The 22,341-nt window shown below is 40.4% G+C and overlaps 1 protein-coding gene across 1 annotated transcript in view; it reads right to left on the bottom strand.

Annotated features, from left to right (window-relative positions):
• The window catches only part of ESRRG (estrogen related receptor gamma), a 980,003-nt gene that overhangs the window by 300,606 nt on the left and 657,056 nt on the right, over positions 1-22,341 (bottom strand). The window contains exon 5 of the mRNA XM_069768495.1: positions 5,700-5,756. The gene's annotated coding sequence lies outside the window, so the exon portion shown is untranslated. The remainder of the gene's footprint in view (positions 1-5,699; positions 5,757-22,341) is intronic.

Below are 22,341 nucleotides of genomic sequence, written 5' to 3'. Positions count from 1 at the left end.
TCAGGCTACAAACTGCATACAGGGCCGGCGCTAGGGGCAGGCAGACCAGGCAGCTGCCTAGGGCCCCTGCTCCTCCAGCGGCCCCCTGCCGGTGGCGTGCTGCTAATACAGCCCCGGACCCCGCATTTAACTTATCGGCATCATAGATGCAGATACAGTTGAAAGCAGTGATGGAGGAGAGAGCATCATGTGACACTCCTCTCTGCCTCTGCCAGAGGAGCTGAGATGCTCTGCAGAGTGCAGAAAGCAAAGCAGGTGGGAACGAGGCAGAGAGGTAAGCAGTGTGTGTGTATGTGTGTGCTGCATTACACTGTGTGCATGAATGCATTCTAGTTGTGTGTTTGTGCATTATAGTGTGTGGGTCTGTTGCACTATACTGTGTGTAGGGTACTGCACTATACTGTGAGTGTGGGGGGTAGAATTATACTATGTGTGTGGGAGCTGCATTATCCTGTGTGTCAGGGGCTGCATTACACTCTGAGGGGGCTGTATTATACTGTGTGGGGGCTACTTTATACTTTGAGTGGGCTGCTTTATACTCTGAGGGGGCTGCATTATACTGTGTGTGTGGAGCTGCACTATACTCTGAGGAGGCTGCATTATACTCTGAGGGGGCTGCATTATACTGTGTGTGGTGTGTGGGGTGCTGCATTATACCGTGTGTGTGTGTGGGGGGTGAATTATACTCTGAGGGGGCTGCATTATACTCAGAGGGGTCTACATTATACTCTGAAGGGTCTGCATCATACTGTGTGTTGGGGGATCTGCATTATACTCTGAGGGGGCTGCATTATACTCTATGAGGGGACTACATTATACTCTATGAGGGGACTACATTATACTCTATGAGGGGGCTGCATTATACTTTGAGGGGGCTGCATTATGCTCCGAGGGGGACTACATTATACTCTGAGGGGACTACATTATACTCTGAGGGAGGCTGCAGTATACTCTGAGGGGGACTGCATTATATTCTGAGGGGGGTTGCATTATACTCTGTGGGGTGCTGCATTATGCTCTAAGGGGACTACATTATACTCTGCGATGGCTGCATTATACTCTGTGAGGGGGACTGCATTATACTTTGTGAGGGGGATGCATTATACTCTATGTGGGGTGCTGCATTATACTCTGACGTGTGCTGCATTATACTCTGAGGGGACTGCATTATACTCTGAGGGGGCTGCTTTCTACTCTATGAGGGGTGCTGCATTATACTCTGAGGGAGGCTGCATTATGCTCTGAGTGGACTACATTATACTCTGTGAGGGAGGCTGCAGTATACTCTGAGGGGGGCTGCATTATACTCTGAGGGGCCTGTATTATATTCTTTGAGGGGTGCTGCATTATACTCTGACGTGTGCTGCATTATACTCTGAGGGGACTGCATTATACTCTGAGGGGGCTGCTTTATACTCTATGAGGGGTGCTGCATTATACTCTGAGGGGGACTGCATTATACTCTGTGGGGGCTGCATTATATTCTTTGAGGGGTGCTGCATTATACTATATGTAATATCTGGGACCTGCATTATATCGAGTACTATCTGTACCAATCATTCTTCCTCAGCCAGTGTACAGAGGCCGGGAAACAAGCGTTGAACGACTTCAATATTGTCGATCGCATTCGTTTAGCGGCCTGAACTCAGCGCATGTAAATACAAAAGAAATGTTTCTGTGTGATGGTGCAATATGTAAGCATTTGGGGCCCCACTTTAAACTTTTGCCCAGGGCCCCACTTTGTCTAAAACGAGCCCTGACTGCATATCAGGTTTGAAAATGAGTGAAGAAATGAAGATTGCAGAATGAAACTTTAAGGATAGCACGCAGAATTCTAATTTATGCCTACACAGTTTGTATGCCATGTTAGCTCTATCTACAGTTAGTAGCAGGGAACAGACTGCACGGGAAGTCTCAAAGTGATTAATACAAGTAAGAAGCTTAAGTTGCAGTGCTGTCTAACCTGCTCTGAAACTGACAATCACAGACCTGCAGAACGGGCTATGTACTTTAGGGTTCATGCTGGCAGGAGCTTTGGCATCTGCCCAAGGTACACTGTCCTTCACTGTATGGTCCAGATGGTGAGCAGAGCAGAAAGGCGGCTGGTGGGCTCTTAAATTAGAAATTTTACTTGCACTTGTGTCTATGTAGTCCATATGGTTACAATGCTGGACGGACCACTACTGCTATAATAGTCAGAAAGAATTACGGCACATGCCACTTAGACAGATTCTTAGACAGGCATCTATCAGCCACCGCAGTCTGCCTATAGTAGAGGGTCACTGTGGACAAGAGAATTGGAAAATGACAAAATTGCTTTGGCAATATCTAAGAGGATGTATTAAAAGTATCTAAAATGTATATATTTAATCTATTTTTTCATAAATGAGCAGTACATGGAACTTTAGAGTATTTAGTTTCAATGACATTCAATAATCTTTGCAAAACAAAAATAGTAAAATCCAATTATAAGAAACTTTGGAATAAATTGTATCAGAGAATTCTTCTTTTTCCTTTACTTAAAGGATTTATCCAGGACTATTTTTTTTTTCACGATGGGCCTAAAAACAGGTAGGTAGTTGCTATCTACTTCTGTTCTACTGGTCACTGACCGCAGCTACCGTCAATGTCAACAGAGCAGCTCTTCCTCTTCCAGGTTGTTCTGTCGACGGGGCGTGACTGCTGATGTCATGCTGATTGACAGTCATATCCCTGCTATTAGGCAATGGGAGGCCGGCTGTCAATCAGCATGACAGCGACAGTCACGTCACATCAACAGAGCAGAGTGGAAGAGAAGCTGATGCTCTATCGATGTGGATTGGCCAAAAGTCTAATATGTATGATGGCATCCAACCTTCCCGCAACAGAAGATGTCGGGGGAAAGAAGAATCTGGCTTTTTGGATCTCCAACAGCTATTCCATTTATTCTCTGGCGATAAGCCTGTGTAAGTAGAGTGTAGCAGCGACTCTCTCATAAAGAACACAGGAGCAATTGGGAAAAGTCAAGTGTTTCGGTGCTTGGAGGAGTTCCACCTGTCTCCTGAACTTATCATCCAGAAACAAACATGCTTCCTTGGAACAAGATGGCCAGGCTGTTCACTGAATACATGGCGTATTGAAGACTATGGAGAGAGGAGCAGGAGATAGGAGAGAGTTAGGAGCAGAAAAAATGGATTCCGGAGATTCCTTCTAGCGCATCCCAGAGCTAGATTCACATCTACACTGCTCAGTACTGTTGATCCTATCTGTGTGCTAACAAGGTGAAAACGAGCAGGAATGTCTCATGGCTGTATGTACTGTGTATAGGAGACATCATTGCAGTTAGGAAAGCAGAGGAAAAATGCTAAATACAAGTCATAAAATTGTAAAAGTTACTTGAAAGTATAGCTTCCCTTTAAAGAGAATTGTGTATCTTTCACAATTTCCTCCTTTATCTGTTCACTAACTGTTTCACTGTTTCTTCTCTGTTCACTAACAGTGACACAGTGACTGAAGAGACATGGCAGAGAGTGGGGAGATGAAGCTGCAGAGACTGTGAGTCTCATGGTGTAAGACGGGAGCAGCTGATTGGTTCAGAGTATTCAGCACAATTTTACCCCAGGAATAGCCTGGTATGGAGCGAAATGATCAAAGCAACCATATAGTGGATCCAATAAATGGCATAAAGTTGCAGCATACCTTCCTTACAATTTTTGGATCTAGCAAAACCAACCTCCTCGTGGATGTTTGAAAATGTGCCTCAAAGTTGTTTTTTCACAGCGTACAGGTCTGGGATTGTTCTTTTAAGAGGGTATGGTTACAGGTTGTATAAAAATAAACGGCCTAGGTATGCTCATCATCTTACCCAAAAGGCGTTACCAGCCAGAGTGAGACATGTAATGACCGACAGTCTGCTCTACTGATCTACACTAGTGATGCCCCTTTCGGTTAATATAAGCTCAGGAAGCAGATTCTCAGGGAGATCTATGTCCAGCCCATAGAGCTTAACAGCTCATTTACATATTAAGAAAAATGTGGATTTCTCTGTAACAACACATCAACTCTCAGATGCCAAGGTAGAATATTATTCAACTTTCTATGACCTAAATTGCCATATAGATGGCTCAGGAGGATTGATCCTACTGACATATTCCCATTAAATGTTCTGCAAAAACAAAAGATACAAATCCATCAAAGCTCTTGGTTCTGACAACTCCTTCTGCTCTCTCTCCATTTCATATTTAGAGCGAGAGCAGGAGGGAGGAGGTTAAAGAGAGATTTCCACAGGCTGGAGAGGTGAGAAAGCATTTGCTGCCTCAAGGAGGGCAGAAAAAAACAAGTTGTACAGTAGACGTGGAAGAAAGAACATAAGAAAGAAAGTTGAGGAAAGAAGCTGTGCTGATATATTAGCGATTGAACACAGCACCACCCTGAATTCACAAAAAAAACTTCACATCCAGCCTATATTACTGGGAGGAAAATCTAAGGGTATGTGCACACGTAGGTTGGATCTCTGCGGATTTTTCCGCACCTGTTTTTGTAAATCCACAGGTAAACCGCACTGCGGATTACGTGCAGATTTACTGCGGAATTACCGTGGATTTACCGTGGTTTTTGTGCGGATTCCACCTGCGGTTATACACCTGCGGATTCCTATTGAGGAGCAGGTGTAAACTGCTGCAGAATCCGCACAAAGAATTGACATGCTGTGGAATAAACAATGCAGCGTTTCCGCGCGTTTTTTCCCGTAGCATGTGCACTGTGGATTTTGTTTTCCACAGGTTTACATGGTACTGTAAACTCATGGAAAACTGCTGCGAATCCGCAGCGTCAAAACCGCTGCGGATCCGCAGCAAAATCCAAAGCGGGTGCACACAGCCTAAAGCTTGGATCAGGCTGCAAAATGCATATCAGGAAGTTTGAAAATAAGTGAAGAATTTAAGATCGCAGCCTCAAACTTTGCGCCATTTTTTTTATTAAATACATTTTTTTTTAAAATTCCACACTGAAGGCGTCTATACTAGTGATGAGCGAGTATACTCGTTGCTCGGGTTTTCCCGAGCATGCTCTGGTGGTCTCCGAGTATTTGTGAGTGCTTGGAGATTTCATTTTTGTCGACGCAGCTGCACGATTTGCGGCCGCTAGACAGCCTGAATACATGTGTGGGGTTGCCTGGTTGTTAGGGAATCCCCACATGTATTCAGGCTGTCTAGCAGCCGCAAATCATGCAGCTGCGTCGACAAAAACTAAATCTCCCGAGCACTCACAAATACTCGGAGAACACCCGAGCAACGAGTATACTCGCTCATCACTAGTTTATACCCTTTAAATTAAAGAAATGCAAAAATATAGTGTTTTGTAGCCATTGTGGGTTTTAGATGAAGGTTCTAAATGGGGATTTCTATCAACTTAAAGTTTCCTAATAGAATACTTAAATTTTATATGGATTTCTCAACCAAATGCCTTTAACTATTTCAGCTCATTGATTGGCAGTTGTCGTCTTACACAGTTGCCGTATGGCTGCTGTTGTGAATCAGCCGGTATTAAGTTCTGAAAAATTCCGGGACCAGCTGATGTATCCCAAGACTTCATATCTCTCGAGAGTACAGAAGGATCGTGTGCTTGATGATGCAGTAAAGTCATGCATGGCTATATTACACTCTGCCTGCTTGACATGTCACTCAGCGCTGACATTGTGCCACTCACACAGCTCAACTCACGTGCTCCAACGTCATACGAATGGAAGAACTGAGGAAGAAGGAGAATGTTCCACCGTTCTAAAAAAAAAGAAAAGAAAAAACAAGTGTCAGACTCAGGACTGTTTAGGGATCTGCCAATGGAAAGACAAGAGAAATGACTGTGTGCATAGTAAACCAGTGCCAGAGGCAGCAGAGGAGCAAGCAAGCAGTGTTACAAGAATCATTGGTGTAGCAGACGGTAAACTAGCTTTACTACAAGATCATTATCAATTTCCTATTTTTTTTACATTATATTAATATATTTTAAATGTTAGATGTGTGAAAATTGAAGGCTTAGCCTAATTAAAGGGGACCTGCCATCAGGTCAAACATGGCAATTTTTTGCATATATTTTATTCCCGATGCTCTCCTGAGTATTCAGTCTTTTGCTTTTTTAAAATCCGCCATACGGTTCCAGAGATATGAGCCTTTTTATTTAGTGCTATTTTGTATGGTCTTGGTCACAGGATTCTCTGGGGGCGTGTTTATAGGCTGCTCTGCATAATTTCCCGATAAACCACGCCTTGATAAGGACAAAAAAAATAAGCACTAAAGAATAAGGCCTATAACTCTGGAACCGCATAGTTGATTTTAGAAAAACGAAAAACTGAACACGAAGGGGAGCAGTTAGAATAGAATAAGAGCAAATACTAGACAATTTTGAACTGGTGACAACTTTTCCCTAAAGGGGATGTCCAGGCTTGGGGCTTATTTCTGCAGTCATGTGACTGCAAACTTGTGAATCCTCGCAATGCAACGCTGTCAGGATTTTTTGATGTCGAGTAGGCCATTGCGTATGTGATTTGCATACATGCGGTCACATACCGACTAGGTGTGCGCAGCCTCACTTAATGTAAATGTATTTAGGGAGGCCAGATATGTCTAGTCGGAATGTTGCCGGAAGTATGCAAATCACATACTTACTGTTACATGACTGACTGCTCCCGGCGCCGGCAGTGATGAATCCTGACTGCGCGCGCTGTGCATATTGAGGAGATTAACAAGTCTGCAGCCGCGTAAAATGACTGCAGACATGAGACACAAGCCTGGACAACCCCTTTAAAGGGGCTGTCCAGTTAGGAACATGACTCATCATCTCAGGACACTCCAGTAGGTGAAGCCATGTGTGATACGTGACCACTGCCTCCTACTACAGATCCTCTCTTTCTTTGGGGTCAAAGACCTCGCCCTATCTTGGATCTCCTCATACCTTACCAACCGCACATTTAGCGTTTCCTACTCCCATACTACCTCTTCATCTTGCCCCCTCTCTGTTAGTGTCCCTCAAGGCTCTGTCCTTGGGACCTTACTCTTCTCAATCTATACACTCGGCCTGGGACAACTCATAAAGTCCTATGGATTCCAGTACCATCTATATGCCGATGACACTCAGATCTACCTCTAAGGCCCAGATGTCACCTCTCTGCTCCCCAGATTCCCGGAGTGTCTATCGGCCATATCCTCCTTCTTCTCCTCTCGCTTCCTCAAGCTCAATGTGGACAAATCTGAACTTACTGTATCATCTTTCCATCTCGCATATCTTCCCTACCTGATCTATCTGTCAAAATAAATGAAACCACACTTTCCCCTGTCCCCAAAATCCGCTGCCTTGGAGTAACCCTGGACCCTGCTCTGTCCTTCAAACCGCACATCCAAGCTCTCGCCACCTCCTGTCGCCTCCAGCTCAAAAATATTTTCAGAATCCATCCTTTCCTCAACCCTCACTCTACCAAAATGCTTGTGCATGCCCTAATCATCTCCTGCCTCGACTACTGCAACATCCTCCTCTATATTTCCAAACTAATCTCTCAATATCTTCCCTCATGCAATCTCTGGTCCTCCCAAGACCTCCTTCTCTCCTCCACGCTTATTCGCTCCTCGCCCAATCGCCTCCAAGACTTCTCCCGAATATCCCCCATCCTCTGGAATTCTGTACCCCAACACGTCCAGTTATCCACTACATTTGGATCCTTCAAAACAAACCTGAAAACCCGCCTCTTCAAAGAAGCTTAAAGCCTGTAATGACCACATGGCCACCTCAACACCATCGGAGCTACTGCAACCCACGACCTCCTGTCTCCTTCCCCACCATCCTGTAGAATGTAAGCCCGCAAGGGCAAGGTCCTCTTCCCTCTAGATCAGTCTGTCATTGTTATTTTTGTTTACTGTAAGTGATATTTGTATTTTGATTTTACCCCTTCTCATGTACAGCACCATGGAATTAATGGGGCTATAGAAATAAATAATAATAATAATAATAATAATAATAATAATAAGTGAACATGAGCTCCATAATGCTCTATTGATTGGCTGTAAACCAAATCTTACATGGTGCCTAATATCTCATGCTGCAGGATTGCAGAGGGACAAATAAGCTCCACCATCATGGGTTAACGTGGTTATAGAAAGGACACTTTTTTTTTAAAGCTATAGACATTTTCATGCAATTTGCATCTGTGATAAGTCAACAATTATCTTACGTCTATCATACCTCCCAAATTTTGAAGATCCAAAAAAGGGGCAAATTATGTGGTGTGCTTAGCGCACCGCAGCAAATTTTGGCCACACCCCAGTAGACGTCCATTACCATTACTACTTTCTCCCCTGGCAGGAGGAGATGTCAGGGGGGAACATTCGTAGCCGTTAAAAAGAAACTCACTTTAGCTGTTGCACCGCCCCCACAGACCTCTGTCTAGTCCTCCTTTTTTTCTTTTTTTCCACTTCCCTCTTTTCGCGCATCCTCTTTGACCTCTTCACTCCAGGTCAGGCCTTCTAGATCGACTAGGCCTTGGACTTCTCTAGAAGTCTTGCCAGCGCACAATGACGTCTTATTCAAGCAGGAAGATTAGTCCTGGAGCGAAGAAGCCAAAGAGAATGTGCACGACAGAGGAAAGGGGAAAGAAGACACATATCCTACGTTTTCTATGTTCTTGGGTTTGGAGAGACCCCAAAACAGAAAAAATAACATTCAATTTGCATCGTATAACTTTGCAGCAAATCGAATTTCTGTGTAAAACCATTAAATAGATAAGATAATCTCAATGAGCAACCAATCAGAGTGCTGCTTTAATTTTATCAAAACTGGTAAAAAATGAAAGCTGAGCTGTAATTGGTTGCTATGGGCATCAAAGACCGGTTTAGGCCTATATATCAATTATTAGGTTAAATTTTATTAAAAAAAAACAAAAACACAAAAATCTAAACTATAGAGATAAAATAGACACTGAGAGGCCCGTCCACACAAAGGACATACGAGGAGTCTCCCGGTATCTGTCAGCTCGCTGCCTGTCACACGTTTTCCTCCCAGCCCATTTCTCATTCCAGAAGGAAAATACAGTGTCTTTCCAGCCAAAGATAAGTTAACTGGGGGAATTTGCTTGCCCTGTTTAATTAATGCTGGATTATTTCACTTTCATTTTGTGAAGCTAATAATCTGACTGGTAGAATGTCAGGAAAAATTAAATCAGAAACTGATGTAGCACCAAAGGGAAAACATGGTGAGCTGCCGAAATATTCCCAGCAGAAATCACTGACAATCCTACACTCCGTTACGGGGGCACGACGGGCAAAATCGGAAAAAAGAAAAACGCAAAAATGTGCTAGAATGCTGGTTTCTAGTTTTCATTGCAACAATGTACATTACAGCATCGTGTGCTCGACATCATGCCGGGAAGACATCTAGGAAATCTGTTGCTACCAAGCGATCGCTACCTCAAACGCTTTACGGAGGCGTGAATACTTATGCACAACAGCTGCAAAATCCATTTTTCATGACTGCTTGCCATTCGTATTCATTCAGAATAACATTGTACGATGATCGTAAGACTGCAAAAAAAAAGAACAACTCTCCATTTATAAATATATATAAAACAGTCCGAGTACGGAATAAACGCGTCTCTTCTAGCCCAGCAGCAATGTACAGAGCGGCTGTGGGTCTCCTGACTTCGCCGCCTCATATTCGCCTGTGAGGCTGTGGAGATTAGGGCACGTCTGTGGCGTACGGATGTGTGACTTCGGCCTAAAGCTGGACACACTTTTTCTGTGTTTTCAGATGTTTGTAAAGATGAACAGATTGAAAACAATTCAAATTCACCTCAAATTTCACAAAATAATTTGGGTTAGCCAGAATATATACATTTTTTTGCTTGCAATTCGCTTCACTGGTATCAAAATAAAATGGTCGCTCATAGACACATTTTCACATTTTCCTGGATTTGTGTTAGACCTGAGAAGAGGTAAAAAAAATATATATATATTCACCTGTGGCTCTGGTCACTGTTTAAAGCTTTTTGGGAACTACAGCGCTGACTAGGCCTAATGAGGTTGACTAGAGCTCACAAAGTCAGTCACTAACTAAGGCACTGTCACGAGGCAATGCAACATGACATCAGTGGGGCCTAGTCAGTGACTGAGGCACTGTCACGAGGCAATGCAACATGACATCAGTGGGGCCTAGTCAGTGACTGAGGCACTGTCACGAGGCAATGCAACATGACATCAGTGGGGCCTAGTCAGTGACTGAGGCACTGTCACGAGGCAATGCACCATGATTTCAGTGAGGCATAGTCAGTGACTGAGGCACTGTCACGAGGCAATGCACCATGATTTCAGTGAAGCCTACTCACTGACTAAGGCACTGTCACGAGGCCATGCACCATGATTTCAGTGAGGCCTAGTCAGTGACTGAGGCACTGTCACGAGGCCATGCACCATGATTTCAGTGAGGCCTAGTCACTGACTAGGGCACTGTTATGAGGCAATGCACTATGACATCAGTGAGGCCTAGTCAGTGACTGAGCCACTGTCACGAGGCAATGCAACATGACATCAGTGGGGCCTAGTCAGTGACAGCCACTGTCATGAGGCAAGGCGCCATGACATCAGTGAAGCCTACTCACTGACTAAGGCACTGTCGTGAGGCAATGCACTATGACATCAGTGAGGCCTAGTCAGTGACTGAGGCACTGTCATGAGGCAATGCACTATGACATCAGTGAGGCCTAGTCAATGACTGAGGCACTGTCATAAGACAACGCACCATGATGTCATTGAGTCCTACTCACTAAGGCTACTTTCACACTAGCGTTTTTTGTAAATCCGTCACAATGCGTTGTTTTGCAGAAAAAACACATCCTGCAAAAGTGCTTGCAGGATGCGTTTTTTCCCCATAGACTTCTATTGGCGACGCATTTGCAATGGATTTGCACACTTCGCATCCGTCTTGCGACGAATGCGTCGTGCTTTGGCGGACCGTCAGGAAAAAAAACCCTACATGTAACGTTTTTTTCTCCCGACGGACCGCTTTTTCCGACCGCGCATGCGCGGCCGGAACTCCGCCCCCACCTCCCCGCACCTTACAATGGGGCAGCGGATGCGCCGGAAAAATGCATCCGCTGCACCCATTGTGCAAAACGTTAAACGCTAGCGTCGGAATCTCTCCCCGACGCATTGCGACGGGGAGATTCCGACGCTAGTGTGAAAGAAGCCTAAGGCTGATTTCACACTGCGTAGGGCAGAGCTGTGGAGGGCTGCGTAGTTCCTTCGTTAAGCCCCGCCCACTGCCGCACCTCTTCCATTCAGCTCCACCTAAGTCGGCATGCGTTCTGCATACCTATCTTTAACTTTGGTTACGCAGGCCATGCGAATGTATGCGGATGCTTCCGCATGTGTCGTTTTGATGCTGCGCCGACCGCAACAAAATGCAACATGTTGAGTTCGACGCACTTCGGCGCAGCGTCAAAATGACGCATGTGGAGGCATCCGCATACATTCGCATGGCCTGCGTGTCCAAAGTTATAGATAGGTATCATCTCCATATGATGAGAAATAAATGTCATGTGTTTTATGGCATTTTTTGGGGGTGGAGGGGGTATCATAAGAATTTTTCTAGCATATTTTCAAGTCTGATAGAGACAATTGTTGAAAAAGTGCCCCCCATAAATAAGTAAAGCATCTTGCATTTTTTTCTTAAAGTACCGGTGGGTTAAAAAACACAAAAATAGCCACCAAGACATTAAAACACATTGTATATAGTGTAGTTGATATATATAATATATCCCTATTATATCCCTATTAGTGATAATAAGATGTTATCTGAGCATGCTCGTGCGCTAACAGTGTATTCGGCCTGCTCGAAAAATATGTTCGAGTCCCCGATGCTCCATATCTCACAGCTTTTTGACAGTCGCAAAGCACGCAGGGATTGCCTGTTTATTAGGGAATCCCTGCATGTGTTGCGGCTGTCGAACAGCTCTTAAATAAGAGTAAAAATTACTTTATTTTTTCTACCCCTTTAAGCAAAAAAAAAATAATTTTCAGGGATTTTTGTCAATCTGTCCCGCGTAAATAGGGTGTACGGAACACTTTTTCTTTTTTTTTTAGGATGTCATAGATGCAGCAGCCGCTGATAATCACTCGCTTGCTCTTTTCTAGGAGAGAACGCATTATTGTGACAAATGCTCACGTGCCATGAACCTCTCGAGAATATTTCTTTTTCTGCCAATTCGTAACTATCAATTAATCCAATTAGCATTAAACCCCATCTATTATTCATTGAGCGGCCGTAGCGCCCGGGCAGGTGAATACACCATTGCTGTTGGCTATTATTCATTATGAAGATTTTCCTGCTTAATTTGTTTTATATTTTTAGTTACTTTTTTTTTTGTTTTTTTTTACCCTCGTTACAAAATGGAAAAAAAAAAAAAAAATTCCGTTTCGCACTAACCCAAATTGTTAAATGATATCTGATGTTAATGACTGCTGGAGACCCCATTTAACCCCTTCTGCAGTGCGGGGTGGGATGAGAGATGAGGGTCCGTCCTATGTCAGGCTCTACACCTGTCAAGAAGGGACTAAAAATAGAGAAAGGAGAAGTAAAAAAAAAAAAATTGTGCAAATATTTCCCTGGTGGAAACACCAAATAATCTCCACTACGAGGAACCGCCTAAGGATAGCATGGCTCGTAGCCGCGTCAAAATCGAGAGAGGCGCATACATCACTGCCATCGCACGGGACCCGTCTGTAAGATGCGGGGGGCTTCTATAGATGGATTGTCGAGAATTCTACACTTGGCCCCTTTAATTTTGATGTCAGCATCAACAGAACTGTCAATATTAAAGGCAGTGCGCCCACCATCTGATCCACAGATCTGTCTGAATAATTTAACCCCCAGAGCACCGGAGTCCGTCACATGGGCCAGAGAGGCAGGTTATGTTATTGCCTCCAGCACTAACCGTGGTGAACCAGCGATGGTGGTGACATCTCAACATACAGCAACTTAATCTATTCTGACACACCGAGAATGGCAACCAGAGCGTGTGTGTGCGCGTTTGTGTGTGTGCATGTGGTGTCGGACGGTGGTGGGGGGTGCAAATATGTGCTTTATTGGCTGAATGTAGACGGTGGTGGCAGATCTAAGGACGGACGAGTATGACGGAAATATAGCAGAAGAGAAGGTTTCAGGCTCATGTTTGTATGCGGAGAAGAAAGTTCTATAAATTGTAGCTAAAAAGCACCAACATGCGCTCACCTAGGCGTACACAGAACGGCTCACACATAAATTATTATTATTATTTATTGTTATAGCGCCATTTATTCCATGGCGCTTTACATGTGAGGAGGGGTATACATAATAAAAACAAGTACAATAATCTTAAACAATACAAGTCATAACTGGTACAGGAGGAGAGAGGACCCTGCCCGCGAGGGCTCACAACTAAATGTACACAATCACTGACACATACAATACATACACAACCACTTACATACAGAAAATACACTCACACATCAAAACAATCACTCACACAAATCACATAAATACACACAATCACATATACTGTACATACACTCACACATAAATACACACAATCACATATACTGTACACACAGTCACACATAAATACACTCAATCACATATACTGTACACACACTCACACATAAATACACACAATCACATATACTGTACACACTCACACATAAATACACACAATCACATATACTGTACATACACTCACACATAAATACACACAATCACATATACTGTACACACAGTCACACATAAATACACTCAATCACATATACTGTACACACACTCACACATAAATACACACAATCACATATACTGTACACACACTCACACATAAATACACACAATCACATATACTGTACATACACTCACACATAAATACAGACAATCACATATACTGTACACACTCACACATAAATACGCACAATCACATATACTGTACACACAGTCACACATAAATACAGACAATCACATATACTGTACACACTCACACATAAATACAGACAATCACATATACTGTACATACAGTCACACATAAATACAGACAATCACATATACTGTACATACACTCACACATAAATATACACAATCACATATACTGTACATACAGTCACACATAAATACAGACAATCACATATACTGTACATACAGTCACACATAAATATACACAATCACATATACTGTACATACAGTCACACATAAATACAGACAATCACATATACTGTACATACAGTCACACATAAATATACACAATCACATATACTGTACATGCACTCACACATAAATACAGACAATCACATATACTGTACATGCACTCACACATAAATACAGACAATCACATATACTGTACATACAGTCACACATAAATACAGACAATCACATATACTGTACATACACTCACACATAAATACAGACAATCACATATACTGTACATGCACTCACACATAAATACAGACAATCACATATACTGTACACACTCACACATAAATACGCACAATCACATATACTGTACACACTCACACATAAATACAGACAATCACATATACTGTACATACACTCACACATAAATACACACAATCACATATACTGTACATGCACTCACACATAAATACAGACAATCACATATACTGTACATACACTCACACATAAATACACACAATCACATATACTGTACACACAGTCACACATAAATACACTCAATCACATATACTGTACACACACTCACACATAAATACACACAATCACATATACTGTACACACACTCACACATAAATACACACAATCACATATACTGTACATACACTCACACATAAATACAGACAATCACATATACTGTACACACTCACACATAAATACGCACAATCACATATACTGTACACACAGTCACACATAAATACAGACAATCACATATACTGTACACACTCACACATAAATACAGACAATCACATATACTGTACATACAGTCACACATAAATACAGACAATCACATATACTGTACATACACTCACACATAAATATACACAATCACATATACTGTACATACAGTCACACATAAATACAGACAATCACATATACTGTACATACAGTCACACATAAATATACACAATCACATATACTGTACATACAGTCACACATAAATACAGACAATCACATATACTGTACATACAGTCACACATAAATATACACAATCACATATACTGTACATGCACTCACACATAAATACAGACAATCACATATACTGTACATGCACTCACACATAAATACAGACAATCACATATACTGTACATACAGTCACACATAAATACAGACAATCACATATACTGTACATACAGTCACACATAAATACAGACAATCACATATACTGTACATGCACTCACACATAAATACAGACAATCACATATACTGTACACACTCACACATAAATACAGACAATCACATATACTGTACATACACTCACACATAAATACAGACAATCACATATACTGTACATACACTCACACATAAATACAGACAATCACATATACTGTACATGCACTCACACATAAATACAGACAATCACATATACTGTACACACTCACACATAAATACAGACAATCACATATACTGTACATACACTCACACATAAATACAGACAATCACATATACTGTACATACACTCACACATAAATACACACAATCACATATACTGTACATGCACTCACACATAAATACAGACAATCACATATACTGTACATACACTCACACATAAATACAATCACATATACTGTACATACACTCACACATAAATATACACAATCACATATACTGTACACACTCACACATAAATACGCACAATCACATATACTGTACATACACTCACACATAAATATACACAATCACATATACTGTACACACTCACACATAAATACACACAATCACATATACTGTACATACACTCACACATAAATACACACAATCACATATACTGTACATACAGTCACACATAAATACAGACAATCACATATACTGTACATACAGTCACACATAAATATACACAATCACATATACTGTACATACAGTCACACATAAATACACACAATCACATATACTGTACACACTCACACATAAATACGCACAATCACATATACTGTACATACACTCACACATAAATATACACAATCACATATACTGTACACACTCACACATAAATACACACAATCACATATACTGTACATACAGTCACACATAAATACACACAATCACATATACTGTACACACTCACACATAAATACGCACAATCACATATACTGTACATACACTCACAAATAAATATACACAATCACATATACTGTACACACTCACACATAAATACAGACAATCACATATACTGTACATACAGTCACACATAAATATACACAATCACATATACTGTACATACACTCACACATAAATATACACAATCACATATACTGTACACACTCACACATAAATACGCACAATCACATATACTGTACATACACTCACACATAAATATACACAATCACATATACTGTACACACTCACACATAAATACACACAATCACATATACTGTACATACACTCACACATAAATACACACAATCACATATACTGTACATACAGTCACACATAAATACAGACAATCACATATACTGTACATACAGTCACACATAAATATACACAATCACATATACTGTACATACACTCACACATAAATACAGACAATCACATATACTGTACATGCACTCACACATAAATACAGACAATCACATATACTGTACATACACTCACACATAAATACAATCACATATACTGTACATACACTCACACATAAATATACACAATCACATATACTGTACACACTCACACATAAATACGCACAATCACATATACTGTACATACACTCACACATAAATATACACAATCACATATACTGTACACACTCACACATAAATACACACAATCACATATACTGTACATACACTCACACATAAATACACACAATCACATATACTGTACATACAGTCACACATAAATACAGACAATCACATATACTGTACATACAGTCACACATAAATATACACAATCACATATACTGTACATACAGTCACACATAAATACACACAATCACATATACTGTACATACAGTCACACATAAATACACACAATCACATATACTGTACACACTCACACATAAATACACACAATCACATATACTGTACATACACTCACACATAAATACACACAATCACATATACTGTACACACTCACACATAAATACACACAATCACATATACTGTACATACACTCACACATAAATATACACAATCACATATACTGTACATACAGTCACACATAAATATACACAATCACATATACTGTACATACAGTCACACATAAATATACACAATCACATATACTGTACATACAGTCACACATAAATACACACAATCACATATACTGTACATACACTCACACATAAATATACACAATCACATATACTGTACATACAGTCACACATAAATATACACAATCACATATACTGTACATACACTCACACATAAATATACACAATCACTTTGGCTATGTTCACACCTTGCGTCGGGTCCCTGCGGGTTCTCCCGCAGCGGATTTGATAAATCTGCAGGGCAAAACAACTGCGGTTCTCCCTGCAGATTTATCGCGGTTTGTTCCGCGTTTTCCGCTGCGGGTTTCCGCCTATACTATTGATGCTGCATATGCAGCAATATGCAGCATCAATAGTAATGTTAAAAATAATAAAATCTGGTTATACTCACCCTCTGATGTCCGGATCTCCTGGGCGCTGCACCCGGCGGTCCGGTTCCTAAGATGCTGTGGGAGAAGGACCCTTCGTGACGTCACGGTCATGTGACCGCGATGTCACCGCAGGTCCTGGTCGCACAGCAACTCTGACCGGACGGCCGCGTGCAGCGCCCAGGAGCTCCGGACATCAGAGGGTGAGTATAACCAGATTTTATTATTTTTTAACCCCAAATATGGTTCCCAGGGCCTGGAGGAGAGTCTCCTCTCCTCCACCCCGGGTATCACCCGCACATTATCCGCTTACTTCCCGCAACGTGGGCACAGCCCCATGCGGGAAGTAAGCGGTTCAATGTATTCCTATGGGTGCAGAATCGCAGCGATTCTGCACAAAGAAGTGACATGCTGCGGGTTGTAAACCGCTGCGTTCCCGCGCGGTTTTTCCCGCAGCATGTGCACAGCGGTTTGCGGTTTCCATAGGGTTTACATGTTACTGTAAACGCTATGGAAACTGCTGCGGACCCGCAGCATCAAAATCGCGGCGGTTCCGCGGTAAAAACCGCTAAGTGTGAATATAGCCATATACTGTACACACACTCACACATAAACACACACAATCACATATACTGTACACACTCACACATAAATACACACAATCACATATACTGTACACACTCACACATAAACACACACAATCACATATACTGTACACACACTCACACATAAATACACACAATCATGTACACTGTACATACACTCACACATAAATACACACAGTCACGTATACGGTACATAAACTCACACAAATACACACAATCACATATATTGTACACACACTCACACAAAAATACACACAATCACATATACTGTACACACACTCACACATAAATACACACAATCACCTATACTGTACATATACTCACACATAAATACACACAATCACATATACTGTACACACACTCACACATAAATACACACAATCACATATACTGTACATACACTCACACATAAATACAGACAATCACATATACTGTACATACACTCACACATAAATACACACAATCACATATACTGTACACAGTCACACATAAATACACACAATCACATATACTGTACATACACTCACACATAAATGCACACAATCACATATACTGTACACACACTCACACATAAATACACACAATCACATATACTGTACACACTCACACATAAATACACACAATCACATATACTGTACACACTCACACATAAACACACACAATCATGTACACTGTACATACACTCACACATAAATACACACAGTCACGTATATGGTACATAAACTCACACAAATACACACAATCACATATATTGTACACACACTCACACAAAAATACACACAATCACATATACTGTACACACACTCACACATAAACACACACAATCACATATACTGTACACACACTCACACATAAATACACACAATCATATACTGTACACAGTCACACATAAATACACACAATCACATATACTGTACACACTCACACATAAATACACACAATCACATATACTGTACATACACTCACACATAAATGCACACAATCACATATACTGTACACACTCACACATAAATACACACAATCACATATACTGTACACACTCACACATAAATACACACAATCACATATACTGTACATACACTCACACATAAATACACACAATCACATATACTGTACATACACTCACACATAAATACACACAGTCACGTATACGGTACATAAACTCACACAAATACACACAATCACATATATTGTACACACACTCACACATAAATACACACAATCACATATACTGTACACACTCACACATAAATACACACAATCATGAACACTGTACATACACTCACACATAAATACACACAATCACATATACTGTACATACACTCACACATAAATACACACAATCACGTACACTGTGCATACACTCACACATAAATACACACAATCACATATACTGTACATACACTCATACATAAATACACACAATCACATATACTGTACATACACTCACACATAAATGCACACAATCACATATACTGTACACACTCACACATAAATACACACAATCACATCTACTGTACATACACTCACACATAAATACACACAATCACATACTGTACACACTCACACATAAATACACACAATCACATATACTGTACACACTCACACATAAATACACACAATCACATATACTGTACATACACTCACACATAAATGCGCACAATCAGTGACACATACAATACATACACAACCACTCACATACAGAAAATACACTCATACATCAAAACAATCACTTACACAAATCACATAAATACACACAATCACATATACTGTACACACACTCACACATAAATACACTCAATCACATATACTGTACACACTCACACATAAATACACACAATCACATATACTGTACATACAGTCACACATAAATACACTCAATCACATATACTGTACATACACTCACACATAAATACACACAATCACGTACACTGTACACACACTCACACATAAATACACACAATCACGTACACTGTACATACACTCACACATAAATACACACAATCACATATACTGTACACACACTCACGTATACACACAATCACATATACTGTACATACACTCACACATAAATACACACAATCACATATATTGTACACACACTCACACATAAATACACACAATCACATACTCTACACACTCACACATAAATACACACAATCACATATACTGTACACACACTCACACATAAATACACACAATCACATATTGTACACACACTCACACATAAATACACTCAATCACATATACTGTACACACACTCACATATAAATACACACAATCACATATACTGTACACACACTCACACATAAATACACACAATCACATATTGTACACGCACTCACACATAAATACACTCAATCACATATACTGTACACACACTCACATATAAATACACACAATCACATATTGTACACACACTCACACATAAATACACACAATCACATATACTGTACATACACTCACACATAAATACACTCAATCACATATACTGTACACACTCACACATAAATACACACAATCACATATACTGTACATACAGTCACACATAAATACACTCAATCACATATACTGTACATACACTCACACATAAATACACACAATCACGTACACTGTACACACACTCACACATAAATACACACAATCACGTACACTGTACATACACTCACACATAAATACACACAATCACATATACTGTACACACACTCACGTATACACACAATCACATATACTGTACATACACTCACACATAAATACACACAATCACATATATTGTACACACACTCACACATAAATACACACAATCACATACTCTACACACTCACACATAAATACACACAATCACATATACTGTACACACACTCACACATAAATACACACAATCACATATTGTACACACACTCACACATAAATACACTCAATCACATATACTGTACACACACTCACATATAAATACACACAATCACATATACTGTACACACACTCACACATAAATACACACAATCACATATTGTACACGCACTCACACATAAATACACTCAATCACATATACTGTACACACACTCACATATAAATACACACAATCACATATTGTACACACACTCACACATAAATACACACAATCACATATACTGTACATACACTCACATATAAATACACACAATCACATATACTGTACACACTCACACATAAATACACACAATCACATATACTGTACACACTCACACATAAATACACACAATCACATATACTGTACACACTCACACATAAATACACACAATCACATATACTGTACACACTCACACATAAATACACACAATCACATATACTGTACACACTCACACATAAATACACACAATCACATATACTGTACACACTCACACATAAATACACACAATCACATATACTGTACACACTCACACATAAATACACACAATCACATATACTGTACACACTCACACATAAATACACACAATCACATATACTGTACACACTCACACATAAATACACACAATCACATATACTGTACACACACTCACACATAAATACACACAATCACATATACTGTACACACTCACACATAAATACACACAATCACATATACTGTACATACACTCACACATAAATACACACAATCACATATACTGTACACACTCACACATAAATACACACAATCACATATACTGTACACACTCACACATAAATACACACAATCACATATACTGTACATACACTCACACATAAATACACAGTCACATATACTGTACACACACATAAATGCACACAATCAGTGACACATACAATACATACACAACCACTCACATACAGAAAATACACTCATACATCAAAACAATCACTCACACAAATCACATAAATACACACAATCACATATACTGTACACACAGTCACACATAAATACACTCAATCACATATACTGTACATA

This window comes from Ranitomeya imitator, chromosome 5, assembly GCF_032444005.1.
Source record: "Ranitomeya imitator isolate aRanImi1 chromosome 5, aRanImi1.pri, whole genome shotgun sequence".
Classification (NCBI taxonomy): domain Eukaryota; kingdom Metazoa; phylum Chordata; class Amphibia; order Anura; family Dendrobatidae; genus Ranitomeya; species Ranitomeya imitator.
Note: the sequence above shows the minus strand (reverse complement) of the source record. Positions and strands in the feature narration are given on the sequence as shown.